This window comes from Ictidomys tridecemlineatus, chromosome 16 (assembly GCF_052094955.1).
Source record: "Ictidomys tridecemlineatus isolate mIctTri1 chromosome 16, mIctTri1.hap1, whole genome shotgun sequence".
NCBI lineage: Eukaryota > Metazoa > Chordata > Mammalia > Rodentia > Sciuridae > Ictidomys > Ictidomys tridecemlineatus.
This window is the reverse complement of record NC_135492.1, coordinates 49,354,594-49,371,816: the sequence shown is the minus strand read 5'-3', so window position 1 is coordinate 49,371,816 and position 17,223 is coordinate 49,354,594. Positions and strand designations below refer to the sequence as shown.

The window sequence follows — 17,223 nt, the reverse complement described above, 5'->3', positions numbered from 1 at the left end:
TAAAAATGCATTACACTTATACCTTCATAGGTAATTGGTCATTTCATCATTATGAAAAATTAAAAATGATATTTTTCTGCCGATGATATCTAACTCTTGCATGGATGGTACCATACAGGATGAAATGGCATGAAAAAAATTTGTTTTCTTTTTTCTTTTGGTTTAAGATGATTGTGTCTGATCTTCAAATAATCATCCTCTTTGGGATGTTAATGTTCATTATTCCATCTAATTTCGAGAATAAAAAAGCTGCTACCCCAAGATGTGTCTTTCACTCAATAAAGCCGATAAAACATGTTTGAAGTGCAAGAATTTTGCTGATTTCATTGTATATAAGATAATTGCCAATGAATCTGTTCTTGTGATTTCTGCTGCAGTTCTCAGTGCATAGTGGAAAAAAAATATCACAATATACTGGGGAGAGACTTTTTCTATCCTGCTCTTGAGCAATTCCTACAAATTTAGATCAATTTTAAGTTCTTTTATTTTGAAGTGGACCAGCTATATTTAATCCACTTTGTTTTCAAATGCAAATGGTGAAGTGCTTTGCATTCTAATCAGTAAAGAGCCCCCAACTAAATCATCATTTAATGACCTCTTTCTTCCTAGAGAGCAGAGGCAGAATTTAGACCTGAAAAGAGGATTTTCATTTTTATCTAATTGGGCTGATCTTTCTCTAAGTCTCTGTAGGCTTGCTCAGCCCTGCTCATCATGAAACACCAGCTGAAATCCATGTTGTGAAAAATGATACATTTTTATTTAGGAAATACAGATTATTGAAACATATCTTCACGTAGGAAATGATTTATGTATGTAATAATGTGCATCTTCTCTGAGGGCAGCAAATTGTCTCACTTTTACTGGGAGCAAGAGCAAGGCCTTTTGCTGTTCACAGCCGTATATCATTTAAGTAAATTGAAAGGAAAAAAAAAATAGTCTTTTCTATTTACCCACATATTTGCCATTTCCAATTCTCTTTATTTACCTATAAAGATCTGAGTTTCCACTCGGTATGACTTAAAGTGACTTTTACCATGTCTTAGAGTTCAGTGTGGATGGAGGATAATCCTCTAATTTTCTTTTATCTGCAGAATCGTCTTGACTTTTGCTTACATATTTGAATATTTTCATGGCACAAAGAAATTTTGAGTTGGAAGGTTGTTTTGGTCTCTTTCTTTCCGTACTTTAAATTTGCTGTAAGCACAAGGTAATATGCTGTTTTCCTCTCTGGATGCTTTCCAACATTTCCTTTTTGGTCATTTTGATTATTATGCACTTAGGTGCTGGCCTTCTTTAAACTCATCTTTCTGAAGCTTTGCTGAGATCTTTGAGTCTACAAATTTCTGACTTGCACCAAATTTGGTACATTTTCTGCTATTATTACATATTTACATCCATATTTTTATATTTATACATTATAAGATATTGTATATTTGTATATAAATATGTATTTATATGTATAAATGTATATAAATCACTGCACATTCATAAATATAAAAATATATGATTTATCTATATCTATAAAATAATATTTATATTGTAAATATATTTTAAAATACAAATATTTGTAACATAAATATTTATAAAACAATATACATTTCATCTAATGTGATCATAATAAATGATATAAACACATAATACAAATATATTTTCTCAAATAGATTTTATGACCCATCTCTCCTATTTTTTTGTTTTTTTGTACCAGGGATTGAAACCAGGGGTGCTTAACCACAGCCCTTTTTATGTTTTATTTAGAGGCAGGATCTCACTAAGTTGCTTAGGTCCTAAGTTACTGAGGCTGGCCTTGAACTTGCAATCCTCTTGCCTCAGCCTCCCAAGTTGTGTATTTTAAGAATCAAATTATATACATGTTAAGTATTGGGAGGATCTTTTCTTTTTTTCCTAATATTTCCCCTCTCAGTTTTTAAGGTTAGGAAAGTTCTAGGGATCTATCTTCAAATTCAACTCTTCTCTGTTGCCTCCAACTTCCTATTAAGCTAACTGAAGTTTTTAATTTCAGATATGGTATTTTCAAACCTAGAATATATATATTTGGCTTCCCGTTTTGTTCTTTAAGTTTCCCTGTTTAAAATTTAGCTAACAAATTGATTATTTCCCTGAGCATAATTGTATTTGTGCTTGCAGATACTTGTTTGCTCAGTCCAGTGTCGAGGTCATCTTGGGGTCATCTTCACTGTGTTCTTATTGAGCATGGAACATGTTGTCCTGTGTATTTAGATATGTACATAGCATTGTTTATTCAGTATCATTTTTCTTTCCCTATCCCTCCTTCCTCCCCTTAAATCCCCTCCCTCTGTTCCATTGACCTCTATTCTCTTTTCCTGGGACTACACCCTGCCTTTCCTCCCTCATTTTGGGTCTAGCTTCTGCATGTGAGAGAAAACATTCGACCCTTGACTTTCGGAGTCTGTGTTATTTCACTTAGCATGATGTGCTCCTGTTCCGTCCAATTACCAGCAAACGCATAACTTCTTTCTTCTAATTCAGCTGCTCAACAGATGCATGAAAAAATGCTCATCACCCCTAAGCAATCAAAACCACATTGAGATTTCATCTCCCTCAATCAGAACGGTAATTATCAAGAATATAAAGAATAAGGCTGGCAAGAATGTGGGGGAAAAGATCCATTCGTATATTGGAGGGATTGCAGACGAGTACAACCACTTTGGAAAGCACCATGGATGGTCCTCAAAGGATGAGGAATGGAACCATCATATGACCCAGCTGACCCACTCCTCAGCATCGATCCCAAAGAACTAAAATCGACATACCATCGTGATGCGTTGTCCCGTCTTATCATAAGATGAATGATTTTGGATTGTTTTTTTGAGCTGATTTCTATTTTTCTTTGCAGGCAATAAATACTGCAGGAATCAAACTACAGTATCCTGTGCGAACGGCTGTTGAAATTTGAAATCTCAAATACTTGTGTGTGTGTGTGTGTGTGTGTGTGTGAGGTGCTGGGGATTGAACCCAGGGCCTTGTGCATGCAAAGCAAGCACTCTACCAACTGAGCTATATCCCCAGCCCCTGGTTGTTGAAATCTCAGTTCAACTTTCTTAACCTCAGCAGGGCCATTCGGAGATGGCTTGGCTTTCTTATGTCATTCTGGTTGCTATCACAGAATACTGTAGGTTGGTGGTGTATGAACAACAGAAGTTTGGAGTTCTGGAGGCCAGGAAGGCCAACCTCTAGGAGCTGGCTGGCTGATGTGATGGGATCTGCTTCCTGGTTCATAGGCACTGTCTCTGCACCAGCTCCTCCCACGGTGGAAGGGCTAGAGGTGCTCTCCAGGGGCTCCTTACAAGGGCACTAAATCCATTGGTGAACACTCCATGCTCATGATCCCGTCACCTCCAACAGGCTCTATGTACAAACGCCATCTCATTGTGGATTCATTTTCAAAGTAAGGATCTGGGGGGTGGGGTGGCCCAACTGTTCATTCCTTAGCACCTAGTAATGCCCATTCCAGAGGATGGCCAGGTGCCGGACAGCACTTATTGGTAAAATTTGGAGAAGCCTCTCTCTGGCTGTCTGCTTGGTGGGTTTCTTCATTTTTTTCTGTTGTTCAGGTTTCCTAAACTGTGTCTTCTGTTCCTTGAAGCTAGTAACCATGAGAATGAGACCCACATCAGGAAGATGCTGAACTAGGGAGGCAACTCTGGGAAAGAGACGGTCCCGGCTGACTCTCCTGATCTGCAGATCTAGGTGGAGGTCAGGACGCAATCTACCTATTGTAGGTGAATAAAATAAGGAAAGAAAACACATGGTTACTAGCTTCATCTATCATGGTTTTGTCTGCAGAACATCCGGTCCTGAAAAGGATCTATCTATCTCTTAAAGTCTGTAACTTTGCATTGCAAATAATTTTTCATATGATACATCTTTAGTGTTGTTGTTTTTTTAATATTTATTTTTTTAGTTGTAGGTGGACACAATACCTTTATTTTCTTTTTATGTGGTGCTGAGGATCGAACCCAGTGCCTCCCACGTGCTAGGTGAGCGCACCAACACCGAGCCACAATCCAAGCCCTCAACTTATACATCTTTGAAAACATCATTTTATTAACTGTTTCATCATAGGATTATGGAATAATTTATTAGGTTGAACAGTGTTCTGTAACCAATTGAATGTCAATTTTATAAGTCAATTTTATAACCATTTTTATAAGAAGTGGTGAAGTGGTGGCTGTTTCATATGACTCAGGCTAGTAAATACACTTATATGTATTTATAATTTATTTTATCCCTGAATATCTATAGGCATATAGAAATATTCTTTATTTCTGGTTATTTTCATTGCCTGGAGTCTCACCTTGAAATGCCTGGTTCCAAATTTATGTACCTCTTGAAACCTCTAGCAAGTAAAATATCTGACAGTATCATTTAATTTAAATAGTATAAAGTGTAATTTTTTTTTCTAGAATTTTTGCATGCATTGATGATATCCAAAATGGCACCCATACAGAAACTGGTAATCCAGTTATATTTTGACTTTGCTATATTTTTATTGGCAAAAAAGTTATTAAGTTATTTAATTTGGTATGTATTGGCTCATTATTATTTACATTGAATATATTCTTTAATGTTTGTTATCTTCTCCGTCTCTTCTTTGGATAAGTGTATTAGAGCATTTTAGATATTTAAGGATACTTGAGATTTTCATCATGAAATTTCCACTTTTACTCACATTTGAGACATTCAAATCCGCTACTCTTAGGAAACTTTTAAGAAGTTCCTATATGCAAGAAAGGAATTATTTCAAACTTATTTCACATTTGTAGTGTTATGAATGGGCTGAGAGACATCCAAACCCATAAATCTTTCCTGCCTAGAGTAAACGCTATACGTAGGAAATACAAGTGGTCAGTACAACTCATGCCTGGCCATGTGCCCTAAGTTTTAGTAAGGCTGGAAAAAAATAAAAATTACATGGATGAAAAACAGGAAGGACAGGGCAGAAGGTAAAGAAACTAATCCCTGTAAGATAAGACAAATCTTTTATGTCAATACAAACAGGAGATTTAGGACCATCGCTGTGAGCTCATTGTACCGTGTGGCAATAGCATTTTGAATGTCTTAGTGGTTCTGTTTACTACATTCTGAAAAACAATATGAAAAGTAAATTTCCAACTCTTACTTAACCCTGAAAAGAAAATGAGTCCAATGTGTTCTCTGTCGATAACTGACCTACCTCTGGACTCACACAGCGTGTTACATAAGAGCATTTTGTGATTGCAGAACGTGTCTGCTAATTAATATGTTTATTTTGCAGCAAAGAAAGTTTAATTGAAAGAATGAACTGTGGCCTCTAAACATTCCATAGACTAACTGGTCCACAGCACTTTATGAAACCGCTAAAAATACACCTACAAAGAATGTACCGTTATATCATCATTCAAAACAAACATCAACAACAAAAGTCAGTTCCTATGCCTGTTTATATTTATGCTAAACTTTTTAGAACAATTTTAATGAGATACAGCATTCATACATCTTTATGGGGTACATTATGACAACTCCATACATCTATACAATGTGTGATGGTCAAATGAGGGCAATAGGCACGTCTGTCTCTTCAAACGTTAATCGTCTTCATATGCTGCGAACTTCACACTTTCCTAGTTACTTTGAAATCTGGACGACTTTAACGGATAGTTGCCTAGGGTGCTATAGAAAACGTAGAATTAATTCCTCCTCTGTGTTTCAGTGTTCCTTGTTGAACTTTGGACCTCCCCTCTGCCTCCTGTTCTTCCTGGTCTCTAGTGATCCCAGTTGCATTTCTTTCTACTATGAAATCAAAGTTTTTAGTTCCCACAAATGAGTGAGAAGATGTCTTATTTGTCTTTTTTGTGTCTGGCTAGTTTATCTTACCTAAATGACCTCCAGTTCTATCCATGTTGCTGCAAATGACAGGATTCCAGTCTTTTTTTAAGGCTGAATAATATTTCATTGTGCATATTTACCACATTTTTTAGTCTTTTTATTTTTTATTTTTTAAGAATGTTTCTAATTAGTTATACCTGATGGCAGAATGCATTTCGTTTCATTGTCTACACAAATGGAGCACAACTTTTCATTTCTCTGGTTGAACACGATGCAGTCGCACCATTTGCGCAATAGTACATGCACCTAGGGTAATGATGCCCATCTCATTCCACCATTTTTCCCACCCCTATACCCCCTTCCCCCCACCCCTTTGCCCAATCCAAAGTTCCTTCATTCTTCTCATTCCCCCAACCCCCATTATGGATCAGCATCTACTTATCAGAGAGAACATTCTGCCTTTGGTTTTTAGGGATTGGTTTACATTGCTTATTTAGCATGATATTCTTGAACTCCATCCATTTATGTGCAGATGCCATAATTTATTATCTTATAATGCTGAGTAATATTCCATTGTGTGTACACACACACACACACACACACACACACACACACACACACACACACCATGGTTTCTCTATCCATTCATCTATTGAGGGGTTATTCATCTAGTTTGCTTCCACAACTTAGCTATTGTGAATTGTGCTGCTGTAAACATTGATGTGGCTGTGTCCCTGTAGTGTGCTGATTTTAAGTCCTTTGGGCATAGATCCACGAAAGGGCATGTGGGTTGGTTCCATACTTTAGCTATTATGAATAGGGCTTCGAAAACATGGGAGTGCAAGTACGATTTTGGTGTAATGACTTCTCATCTTCTCTGCGTATAGATCCAGTAATAGAATTAAAAGATCATATGATAGCTCTCTTTTTAATTTTGGAAGGAACTTCGTACTTTTTCCCATAATGGTTACATTAATTTACATTCCCATCAACAGTGTATGAAATTTCCCCTTTCTTCACATCCTCAACAGCTTTTGTTATTATTTCCCCCCCACCCCCGCTTGGATGACAGCCACTCTAACTGGAATGAGATGATACCTCATTGTTGTTTTGATTTGCATTTTCCTGATGACTAATGAGATTGTGCGTATTTTCATATTCTTTTTGTATGTCTTCTTTTGAAAAGTGTCTATTCGGTTCTTTGGAAAATTTTTAATTGGATTATTTGCATTGGGGGGGGCGGTGGTTTCTGTTTTGTTTCTTATGTATCCTGCATATCAATTTCTTATCAGACCAATAGTTTCAAGATATCTCATCCCGTTCTCTAGTTGTCTCTTAATTTGGTTGATTATTTCCTTGGCTGTGCAGAGGTGTCTCAGTTTGACATAATCTCACTTGTCTACTTTTATTTTTGTTGCCTGAGCCTTTGGGGTCCTGTATAAACAATCATAACCTACACCTATGTGTTGAAGTGTTTTCCTGAAGTGTTCTTGTAGTCTAGAAAGCAAATTCTCATGTTTCAGTTTTATAGTTAGGTCTTTGTTTCATTTTGAGTTAATTTTGTGAGTAGCGAGAGGGTGAGTTTCATTATTTCATTATTTCTTCTACATGTGAACATATAATCTTGCCAGCACCATGCATTGGAGAGACTTGTGCCAAGGGTGGTAGCCCCAGCAGCCACAGTCCCTGAGCCACAGAATGTGATGGAGACCTTCCCCAGGTCTGTCAGAATGGGCCTATGACACCATTGTCACAGTTTGGGGGCCACAGGGCAGAATGGGACCTCTCGCTCAGGTCCTGGGTATGAACAATAGATGATGGTCCCAGTAACCATGAACTCAGAGATGGGGAACTTCCCTTGGTCCTGTGCAGTGATTGCCATTGGTGACACAGTTCGTAACACTGTTGGCTGCTTTGACGGAGCTTGGAAGACAGGTGATACCTTCTCCAGGTCCCAAGGGACAAGAAGAAGTGATACCGGTGCAGGAGGTATTAGCAGCTGTCACCCCAAGTCTATACCTTCCCTAGCACAATGCAGGGAATGCTTGGGCTTGCGGAACTCGTATTCATGCTCCTTGAGGTTTAGAACACGGAGGAAACCTTCTCTAGGTCCTGTGGTTCAAGCACAGGTAGATCTTGGGGTCCTGTCTTGGGTATCTGTGGCCCAAGAGCTGCAGGGTATGAATGGGAATGTCTGTAGACCACACCGGGCAAGCTCTGGTGTGTAGGAGGCTTACGGCACTGGTAGCAGCTCTGGTATAGATAGGGGTGATCCCCAGAAACTCACGTGTAAGACAATACAAGAAAGTTGAGAGGTGAAATGATAGGGTCACGAGAACCTTAACCTAGTCAGTGCATTCATCCAGTGGAGTGGGTTAACTGCAGGCAAGTAGGCTGGGGCTGGAGGTAAGCCACTGGGGCTGTGCCTTTGGGATATATATTTTGTCCTTGTGGAGTAGAGCACTCTTGCTCCCTCTCTCTTTGCTTCCTGGGGCCAGGTCCTGAACTCCTTTCCTTCTAAGTCTGCCTGGCCTTCTTCTACGGTGTCCTACCTCACCTCTGACAGAGCAATGCATGCCGGGGTCCGGCTGCAGCAGAATAACCGGGGGGGGGGGGGGGGGGGGGGGGGGGGGGTGGGTGGGTGACGAATAACTTGTGTACCTTGATACAGCAGGAGAGGGAGCCGGTTATTGTAGGACAACAGAGCTATTTATACATTTTGCACAGCTTATCTTAATTAGCATAAACTAGATACATCAGTCAACCAATAAGGAATCTCCACACTTAATGGCTCGCTTTTGTTACTTCTCAAACCACTCCCTTTGGCATTTTGCCAGGCACCATCCAAACTTGTTTATGAACTCTAACATTTCTCTGGCAAAATACCAGGTGTTATTTTGACTTGTCTACAGACCTTAACAAATGCACTTGGCTGTCTATGGACTGAGCCCTGTAAAACCACATGAGCCCACCCCCCAATAACCTTTTCTTCCACTAATTGTTCTTTTCAAGCCTTTGGGTCACAGCAATGAAAAAGCTAACTAAAACAGGACTCATGGTCCTGGAACTGCATGACAGGATTGGGACAGTCTCCTGGTCCCCAGGGAGAGACTTGCATCAGCAGCCACTGTCTCAAGGCTACAGACTGGGAGGAGACCCTTCCAGTGTCCTGTGCAGGCGGTGCCAGCAACCGGGGCTTCTGGTAGCTGTGTTGCTGCAGCTGTTGGCTATGGTTCCTGATGGATGGGTACAGGTGAAGCCATAGCTGGTGCCCCAAGGCTGTGGGCTGGAAAGAAGAACTTCCCTACTTCCTTTGGGGCAGAGCATGGTCAGATGTTGGTGGGGCTCTGGTGTGTGGTTGTGGCAGCCTCTGGTCCTGAAGCTGCAGAATGCTGAAGGGATGCGGTCTTCCACCCAGAAGAATATTCTAGCCCAAGTCTTCTAACAGAATCAGGGACGTGCTTTGGGCCCCTAAGGTAAGATGATGCTTGGCAGCAGCTGTGGTTCCCAGGATGCTAGAGGAGGCCTCAAGTGAGTTCCTTCTTTGGAGCAGAGCAGTCCCTCGTAAGACTAGCCAGCTCTCCAGACTGAACTTAAGTCCTCTGAGGACCATGGGCTTCTGAACTTAGGGCTGTCTGACTGCCGTTGTGATTGCGATCGCCTGCCTGAATCCCCTTGGAGGTCATGCCAGCTAGGATCTAAGGATCTCCTAGGTCTCGCCTCTCAAAGGTTCAACCAGCTCCCAATAGCACCACCTAGGGGACCAAAGCTTTGACATGGGCCTCTGGGGACATCTAACATCCAAACTGTAGCAGACTCTCATTGGTTCTCTCTGGGCCCAATGCCTTTCATTGGTGTGGTTCCCAAAGATAAAGAGATGGAAGATGCAGGTTCGTTATTTCTGGGTAGATAGTGAACTTTGGGATCAACCTCAGATCAGCCACAGAAATACAGGAGATAAGATTCCCCAGCGATGGTTGAGCTGAATGAATGTGGATGAATACTAAGGCAGGCAAGACCAACAGATGCTCACGGCAGCCCCCATTCCTGTCTCCCTTGGCACTTCTGAGACTGTTCTGGTGACAGAGATTCCAGCTGCATTAGTTAGGGGCAAGTTTCAACCCTTATAATAAAGAGACTCTGACAGACAGCATCTCAAAGAAAAGACGAGTTCAGTGTTTCCTGTTAGTAAGTAGGCTCTGACCCAGGCAAGTTCTGCCAAATCGTATATGAATCAGCCCCACTTGCTGACTTATTTTTCTCTAGCATGTTTCCTTTATTTGTTGACTGGGAAACATTTCTAAACCCAAATGGACAAAACAGACTGGAGAAAAGAAGAAACTCAGACTCTTGTCCTGGCTCTTGGTCTCTGTAAAGATGAGCCTTTATATTTCTAGCATCACTCCAGGGTGATCTCACTAGTCAATAGTTTTGTCTTGGTCTCTGCAGCAGAATTGGAATGCATGTCCATTTCTTCAAAGACGGCAGCTGCTCATCATACTCTTGAGTGGTACAAGATTAGGAATTGGGGGATTATCAACATATTCTAGGCCACGAACCAGTTGTAGAGTCTTGAGAACATTTCCGAAAGCTATGGGAGAGAATGCGTTGTCTGAAGTCTCATCTTGATTTCATGTTATGCTGGAAATAGAGGTTCACAGGAAACGCCTGTCCTTTAAAAATATCAGGGCTCACCGGTCACGGTGGCACACGCGCTTGTCATCCCAGTAGCTCCAGAGGCTGAGGCAGGAGGATGGCAAGTTCAAAGCTAGCCTCAGCAAAAGGAAGGTGCTAAGCAACTCAGTGAGACCCTGTCTCTAAATAAAATGCAAAATAGGGCTGAGGAGGTGGCTCAGTGGTTGAGTGTCCCTGAGTTCAATCCCCCGTAATTCCCTCCCACCCCCAAAATACCAGGACTCTCCCAGAACATATAGAAAGTTGTCCTGCTTCATAGACCAGCTCATAGGCCTCTGAGATAAGAATTTACTGCAAGGATTTGCAGCAGATGACCAAGAGGAAAGCCGTGGCAGCCACCTCTGATTGGAGGGTGACAAATATTTCTCATTTGTACAAGCAATCAATGGAGGCCTGATGGCATATGATTCGATAACACCATTATCTTGGATACGTGGGATAATCTAATGAATGCCTGTAAAATGAAGAAGCCCTGCTAAAAGCCAGTGAAAGTACCTGTTCTCACGACCTCCTAGGGCCAAATCAGAGGTATGAATGATTCCCTGATAGGAGACAGAATATTTTACCTTTCTATTTGTTCCAGAATTAATGCTCTTTGATTCTCCATACGGGTCCTTTTGTTCTTGTATGAAAGGACAAGCAAAATGACTCTTGACTGGCAATGAGACTCTGCAGAGGGAATGAAGGCGGCTGCTTTTGCACTTCCAAGGTTGTGTTTGACGGACGCCTTTCTCCTCGGTGGAACATCCTGCTTTCCTTGATGACAGCAGTTGGCCAGAAAGCCCCTGTCGATCTGCGACGACGATTCGCCGCTGCTAGACTGAAATGGCATTTCCAAAACTACAGCTCTTCTGCTAAACGATTTTTCTAGGCACGCTGCCCTATCACTAGCAACGCTGCTTTGCCAGGAAGCGACACTCCTCCAATGGCCCCGGCTCTGGGAATGGTACCAAATGATGGTTCAGGCAGAGAGTGGCCAGTAAATCAGTAGGAAAAAGCTTTGAAAAATACCCCAGCTCTTCCTGCCTTTAATGTCTTCCCACTTGACTGGCCTGTCTCCCTCATCTTCTGCTTCCATTCAGGAGACAACCCCTTCCTCCCCCCACCCCTGTTCCATGGGTGGTTCCCAAGGAGGAGTATTTTCACTTGACAGGGTCTTCCTCAATTGCACGGGAGAGAATTCACACCTCTCCAAGCTCATGTGATACATGTCCACATGACACCCCAGAATTGGAGTCTTGTTCCAGTGCCTACGTGCAGCTGGGTGACGCCTGGTAGATTAGGATTGGGTGTGAGTGGGAACTGGGTCTGAATGAAGTGTCAGACAGCGTAAGGGAGCCAGGAGAGAGGTCCCCAGCAGCAGCAGAAGGTGTCTTTTGCACACATCTGCTCTGGCTGAGAGCTGTCTGCTGCTTCTGACTTTCCTGGAGGCTGAACATTGGAACTATAAGGATGCCAGGGCCAGGAAAACCTCATGCAATTGCCTGTGTTTGATAATATATTAAAAATATGAGCCCATCCTTGGAGATAATAGCTAGGAGGTGTCTCTTGGATGTCGAAATTAAAGCCAGAGGCCTCCACAGTGCACACCTCTGAACAAACATGTTTTTTTTTTTCTTTATTCATCATCTCGGTGCCTTCTGCCCTCCTCCCTCTATTCCTTCCTTCCTGCCTTCTCTTCTTCCTTACCTTTACCTCTCTTCCTCTTTGTTAAAATTTCATTGCCTAGGGTACAGTGTGTTGCATATATGCTGACTTAATTACCATTCTTAGTGAGCCAGAGGTGGGTATCATTTCCACAATTATATGCAGCATCAGATACTCAGAAGGTCACCTATTAAGAAAAACCTCTGTATTTAACAACCAACACTTCATCTCCCTGTTTGGGGCATTGGGCCTTGGTATTAGCTAACCTAGTTTTGGATATTTGATTTAAAAAGAAGAGATGGGTCTTGTCTACTGAGTTTTCTTCCATAACCCTAACACCCAAAGCATTCAGTGATTAATAAATGTAAGTTCTCTGTCTCTCTCTCTCCAGACACACAAGTGCACACACACACACACACACATACACGCACACACACTTCCAATGATCCTCATGTCAGGCAAACAAATCACAGAGAAGGAAAGAGCTATTATGTCTAAGAGTACACAGTTGCTCTGGCCAAAATTGGAGTTTTGGGTCTTGCCCAGTTGGATGGTTCCCCAGAAGGTAGTAAAGTCCTGAGACCAACTGAGCTGTGTCTCTCTCTAGTGGCTTCTTGACCTGGAAACGGTTTGCTACAGGCACAATATTTTCCTTGTTGGAATTTTATTCAATATTCTTTGTGTCTTCTTTAGAAAACATGCCACATGAATAATGATGGCCCCCGGGGGAAGGAAATCACTCCAGCAGCACAATTTAAAGTTAGGACGAATCCTGTCCTCACTTGCGTTTGCGGTTTGCCAAGGCAGCGGGGAGGAACCTTGCCCACACAAGAACTGACAGAATACAGGCCCCAAGGTTACCAATAACTAAAATGCAAACGTGCGTGTATTCATTTTCAGAATATTCCATTGAATTGCTTGGGACTCAGAATCCTGAGTTCCCCTTCTTCTTGCTCCTCCCTGGACCCCTCTCTGTAGCTGCATCCAAGTCCGAGGGAAGTTCTCAGCTCTAAATGTCTTCATTGTTCGAAGCCCTCCCTGAGAACAAAATGGGACTGTTAGGTCAATCTCACAGCCTCCGTGGAGTAAAAATTAGAAGTCAATAAGTCTGTTACCATCAAAGAGAACTTAAATGCAACAGGATTCCCCCCCTCCCCTCCACGGTTTTGTGTGCATACTTTGGAAAATATCATGGTGGGGGAAGAAAATGAAAGAATTGTATGAATCAGATACAATGCCCAAGCCTGTAACTTAGTCCTATGTTGGGGCTTTTCTAAAATAAACATTTCTATCTGTCGATGGAGTTGATAAAGCATCCAAAATGGCTCTTTTGCTTTGAGAATGAGCACGCAGGGCTTTCTTCTATAACCGTGAATAATAGAGAGCATGCAGGAAAAATCTTATAGAACAACATGGTGAACATAGCATTGAAGTATTCCGGCGGTGGAAGGTCTCTGAATTTCTGTATGTACTGATTCGATCGCCCATGGTAGTGCCTTCCTCTGTAAATTCAGTAGCCCCGCCACGCCTCTCAAGGCGAAGGGAAAGCCAAAAGGGGATTTTTAAATAGACCCATGGCACCACACCCCTCCAACCAGCAGCACTGAAAACCAGACTGGCAACCCGTGTGCGGAATATGAACTGAGGGAAACCCTCAGGAGGGAGAGAGGGGAGGGGTTTCCTTTTAAATTTCTCTCTTGCAGATCAAAGGGGAGCAGCGATCCTACCTCCTCTGACCAAGAGAGGTTGCAAATGACAAGTTTTGGCTTAGGCTCTTTGCTTGGCGTGACAGATAAAAAGTCTTAAGCTTGCAACTCTCCCTGTCCCAAGGGAGTGTGCGAAGGCAGGGAAAAATCAGCGGCGTGGGTGAGGGGTGGCAGAGCAGAACCGAGGAAAAAAGAGGAGGGAGAGGCGTGAGCCAGTCTCTGGCAGGAGGGCGTGGACCCCGGTGCAAGCCCGAACAGGTCCAGCGAAACCAGCGCTGACAGCTGGAGGGAAGAGGCGGGATCTCGGCGTGCAGACACCGGTGTGGATCCGCGGAGGGCGGCCGGCTAGAAACTCCCCTGGATCCTCCCCGAGACGCCGGACTCTGCTCCTCCCTCTCCCCAGTCCTGGGCAGCTCGGGGAGAAGTTTCCTGGAGGGAAGGTACCGGACCGATCGGGTGTCCGAGGAGACTCAGGTGTGTCCTTTTGCATGGCTCTTGCTAGCCCTGGGGGCTAGCTCCCACTCCTCGGGTCTGGGCGAGATGGAGCGAGGGTTAAGTAAGGGTTGGAGCCGGGGCGGAGAGGGTCAACCCTTTTTGGAAAAGAAATGGTGAGCAATAGAGGGTTGCGTCCTTGCCCCAAACAGAAGCGTTCGCAGGTCCCTCTGCCCTAACCTGGGTAGAGACACCTCCTCTCTCATCCCGGGAGGTGGCTGAGGCTGGATTTGGACTGGGTTCCCGGAATCCTCCAGCTCCCCCTTACTACCTCTGGTCACGGATAGGTTGACACTCAGTCTCCCTCCACCCCCAGTGTCCATCCCACCCTCTGGAGAGGATTCCATACCCTCCCGTAGATTCCGCCCTCTCTAGGAGGGGGATCAGTCTTGGCCTCTGTCCCCCTGGCCATCTCTCGGCCGTGACGCTCAGATCTCCACCTGCCCCCCACTCCTGCTCTTGCTCCTATTCTCAGGAGAGGATTTTAGCTAGATACGTATAGGGGTCCATGAATGCCCGCAGCCTGGAATGGGGATCTAGGGATATGGGTTAGGAGGGTGGGTTGAGAAAACCGGGAGGCGCAGGCGCTACACCTCCCCAGACCAATGTGGGGGCGAGAGGGCAGGCCAGGGGGTCTGGTTGCCATGGCTCCCTGGTAGCCGAGCCTGGGGAGCTAGAGATGCCAGTCACGGATGGTCCCTTTTTCCTCTTTGTGCCTCGCTCTCCCTCTCCCTCTTTCTCTCTGAGTGTGCGTGGGGAGGGAGCAGGCAGAAAGTGATTAATTTGGAGAGCAGGGATTGGAGCCTAGAGGCAGGAAACGCCGGCCTCTCCATTCCCACTCTGGCTCTCAGTGATCTGCCCTAGCCCAGCCAGGAGCAGGGCTGAGGAATTCCCGCAAAAACCCGGGGGCAAAGAAGCAGCGGCAGGTACCCAAATCCCCCGGGTGTAGGGTGGGTGGTCTGGCTGTGGGCGGAGGAGGCGGGCAGGTGTGCAGCGGCAGGTGCGTGCTGCGCCGCTGGGCGCCTCTGCGGGGAGCCCGCCGCTGGCTCAGTCCCTGGAGAAGGGCACTGGGGATTCATCTGTACCGGCGGGAGGGATCCCCAGCCCCCCAGAACCCGCAGGTAGCAGCTCGAACCGGCGCGTGCGCGGTGGCGCGCTCCCGCGGAACGCGCGGGGCGGGGGTTGAGCGTGCGTGAGAGGCTGGGCAACCTGTAAAGCACCTGGGCTCGCCTAAGGTCCAGTCCCCCTGGCGGACCACGTGGGTTCTCATCCATCTCCCTTCCTCTGCGTGTCTGGGAAGAGCTGTTTAACTCTCCTGTACCTCAGTTTCCCCTTCTGAACAATAGGGATGGCCTTGTACGTTCCACATTGGGCTGTTCCAAGACTGGGTAAGAAATCACCCCAGAGGACAGTGCAAACCCGATTGTGATGCACATCACAGACACTCAAAAGTTAGCTGTAGTTCTGAACATTGACTGGTGATACCCATCAAGTTAATTACACATGGCTGGTATATTCTCATTTCTCTGCACCTTCCTTGTAGGCAAAATGCTGTGTTTTTCTGGTTTTCAGGAATAATCTCAATTGATATTAATATTTACAGGCCATCCTAACTCTTACAAACCCTTTGGTTTGGTTTTTCAATTTATTGATTTGACAGAAATTAGAAAGCCATTTGAGGAAACTTTTGGTGACAAGAAAATGAATTTATTCTGCATTTTTTATTTTGTGTGTGTGTGTGTAAGATTCTGTGTTTCCTCTTGGATCTGCTGATGTTGTGGTTGGATTTGTGTTAATTTCAGTCTCTTGGTGATGGACTGCCCTGTGGCTTTTATAAATTTAACTGGGTTCTAGAATCTAGTGCATATATCCTGGATTTCCATGTTGTGGCCCCAAGTGCTCTAGTAGATATTCCTGCAGTAATTGGCAGGGTGTGGAGGATGACCATTCTGTGCAGGCTCCTGAATATTGTCATCGAATAAATGGAGACAAATAGCTATTACCAGGCAGGTGTGAATATTGACTATGGCAGTTCATTAAAGTCTCTTTCAGGGTAGGTTTGTAAGGACTTCAATGCAGAAGCGCAGGACCATGATGATTAATATGTATTTCCCAGGTTGCTCTCTGTTGCATCTAGATGCAGGGACCCTTCCTAAAGCCATCTCATGCTCACAGAGACGTACCATCTTACCTGGTGACAAACTGTTTGCACATCTGATGGGAACTGATACTACAAATGATATACTTATTACATTTAAGTTTAAAAAAAATGAACTGGTTTTAAATGAATTTTTAAAAAGAGAACATTTGCTTACTAAAATATAGGCTGGTGGTGTTAGGCTTGAAGCCATTAAGCCAGATAGTTAATTAACCATCACCAAGTAACCTCCGTGAAAGAGACCTCACTTAGAAAGAATATTTACTGGATAGAAAAAAATTTTACAGTTACTTCTGAAGTCTTTGAAGATAGGACATTATTTGACCTAAAATTGCTTTGTTGAATCTCTTTTATGCAGAATTAAATAAGGGAAATTTTCAAGACTGATGTACAATTCTAATAGAGGTTTTTGTGTTTTTTTTTTTTTTTTTGAAGGTGGAGAGGTTTCTGGAGGTTAACCCAGAGACACTTTACCACTGACCTACATCCCCAGCCCTTTTTTAAAAAAAAATATTTATTTATTTATTTATTGAGACAGGGTCTCACTGAGTTGCTTAGGGCTCTGCTAAGTTGCTGAGGCTGACCTAGAACTTGCAATCCTCCTGCCTCAGCCTCCCGAGCTGAGGGTATTACAGGCATGTGCCACCACACCCAGCCAATTCTAGTAGTTTTTAACTA

The 17,223-nt window shown here is 43.6% G+C and overlaps 1 protein-coding gene across 5 annotated transcripts in view; it reads left to right on the top strand.

The window, feature by feature from the left end:
• Positions 1-17,223, top strand: part of Chl1 (cell adhesion molecule L1 like) — a 595,242-nt gene that overhangs the window by 388,093 nt on the left and 189,926 nt on the right. For 2 of the 5 annotated variants that reach the window (XM_078033576.1, XM_078033571.1), the window contains exon 1: positions 13,856-14,369. The exons of 1 other annotated variant lie outside the window; for it this stretch is intronic. The gene's annotated coding sequence lies outside the window, so the exon portion shown is untranslated. Of the gene's footprint in view, positions 1-13,855; positions 14,370-15,140; positions 15,314-17,223 lie in introns of those variants that run through there. 2 more of the 5 variants (XM_078033575.1, XM_078033573.1) reach the window with 2 other exon arrangements.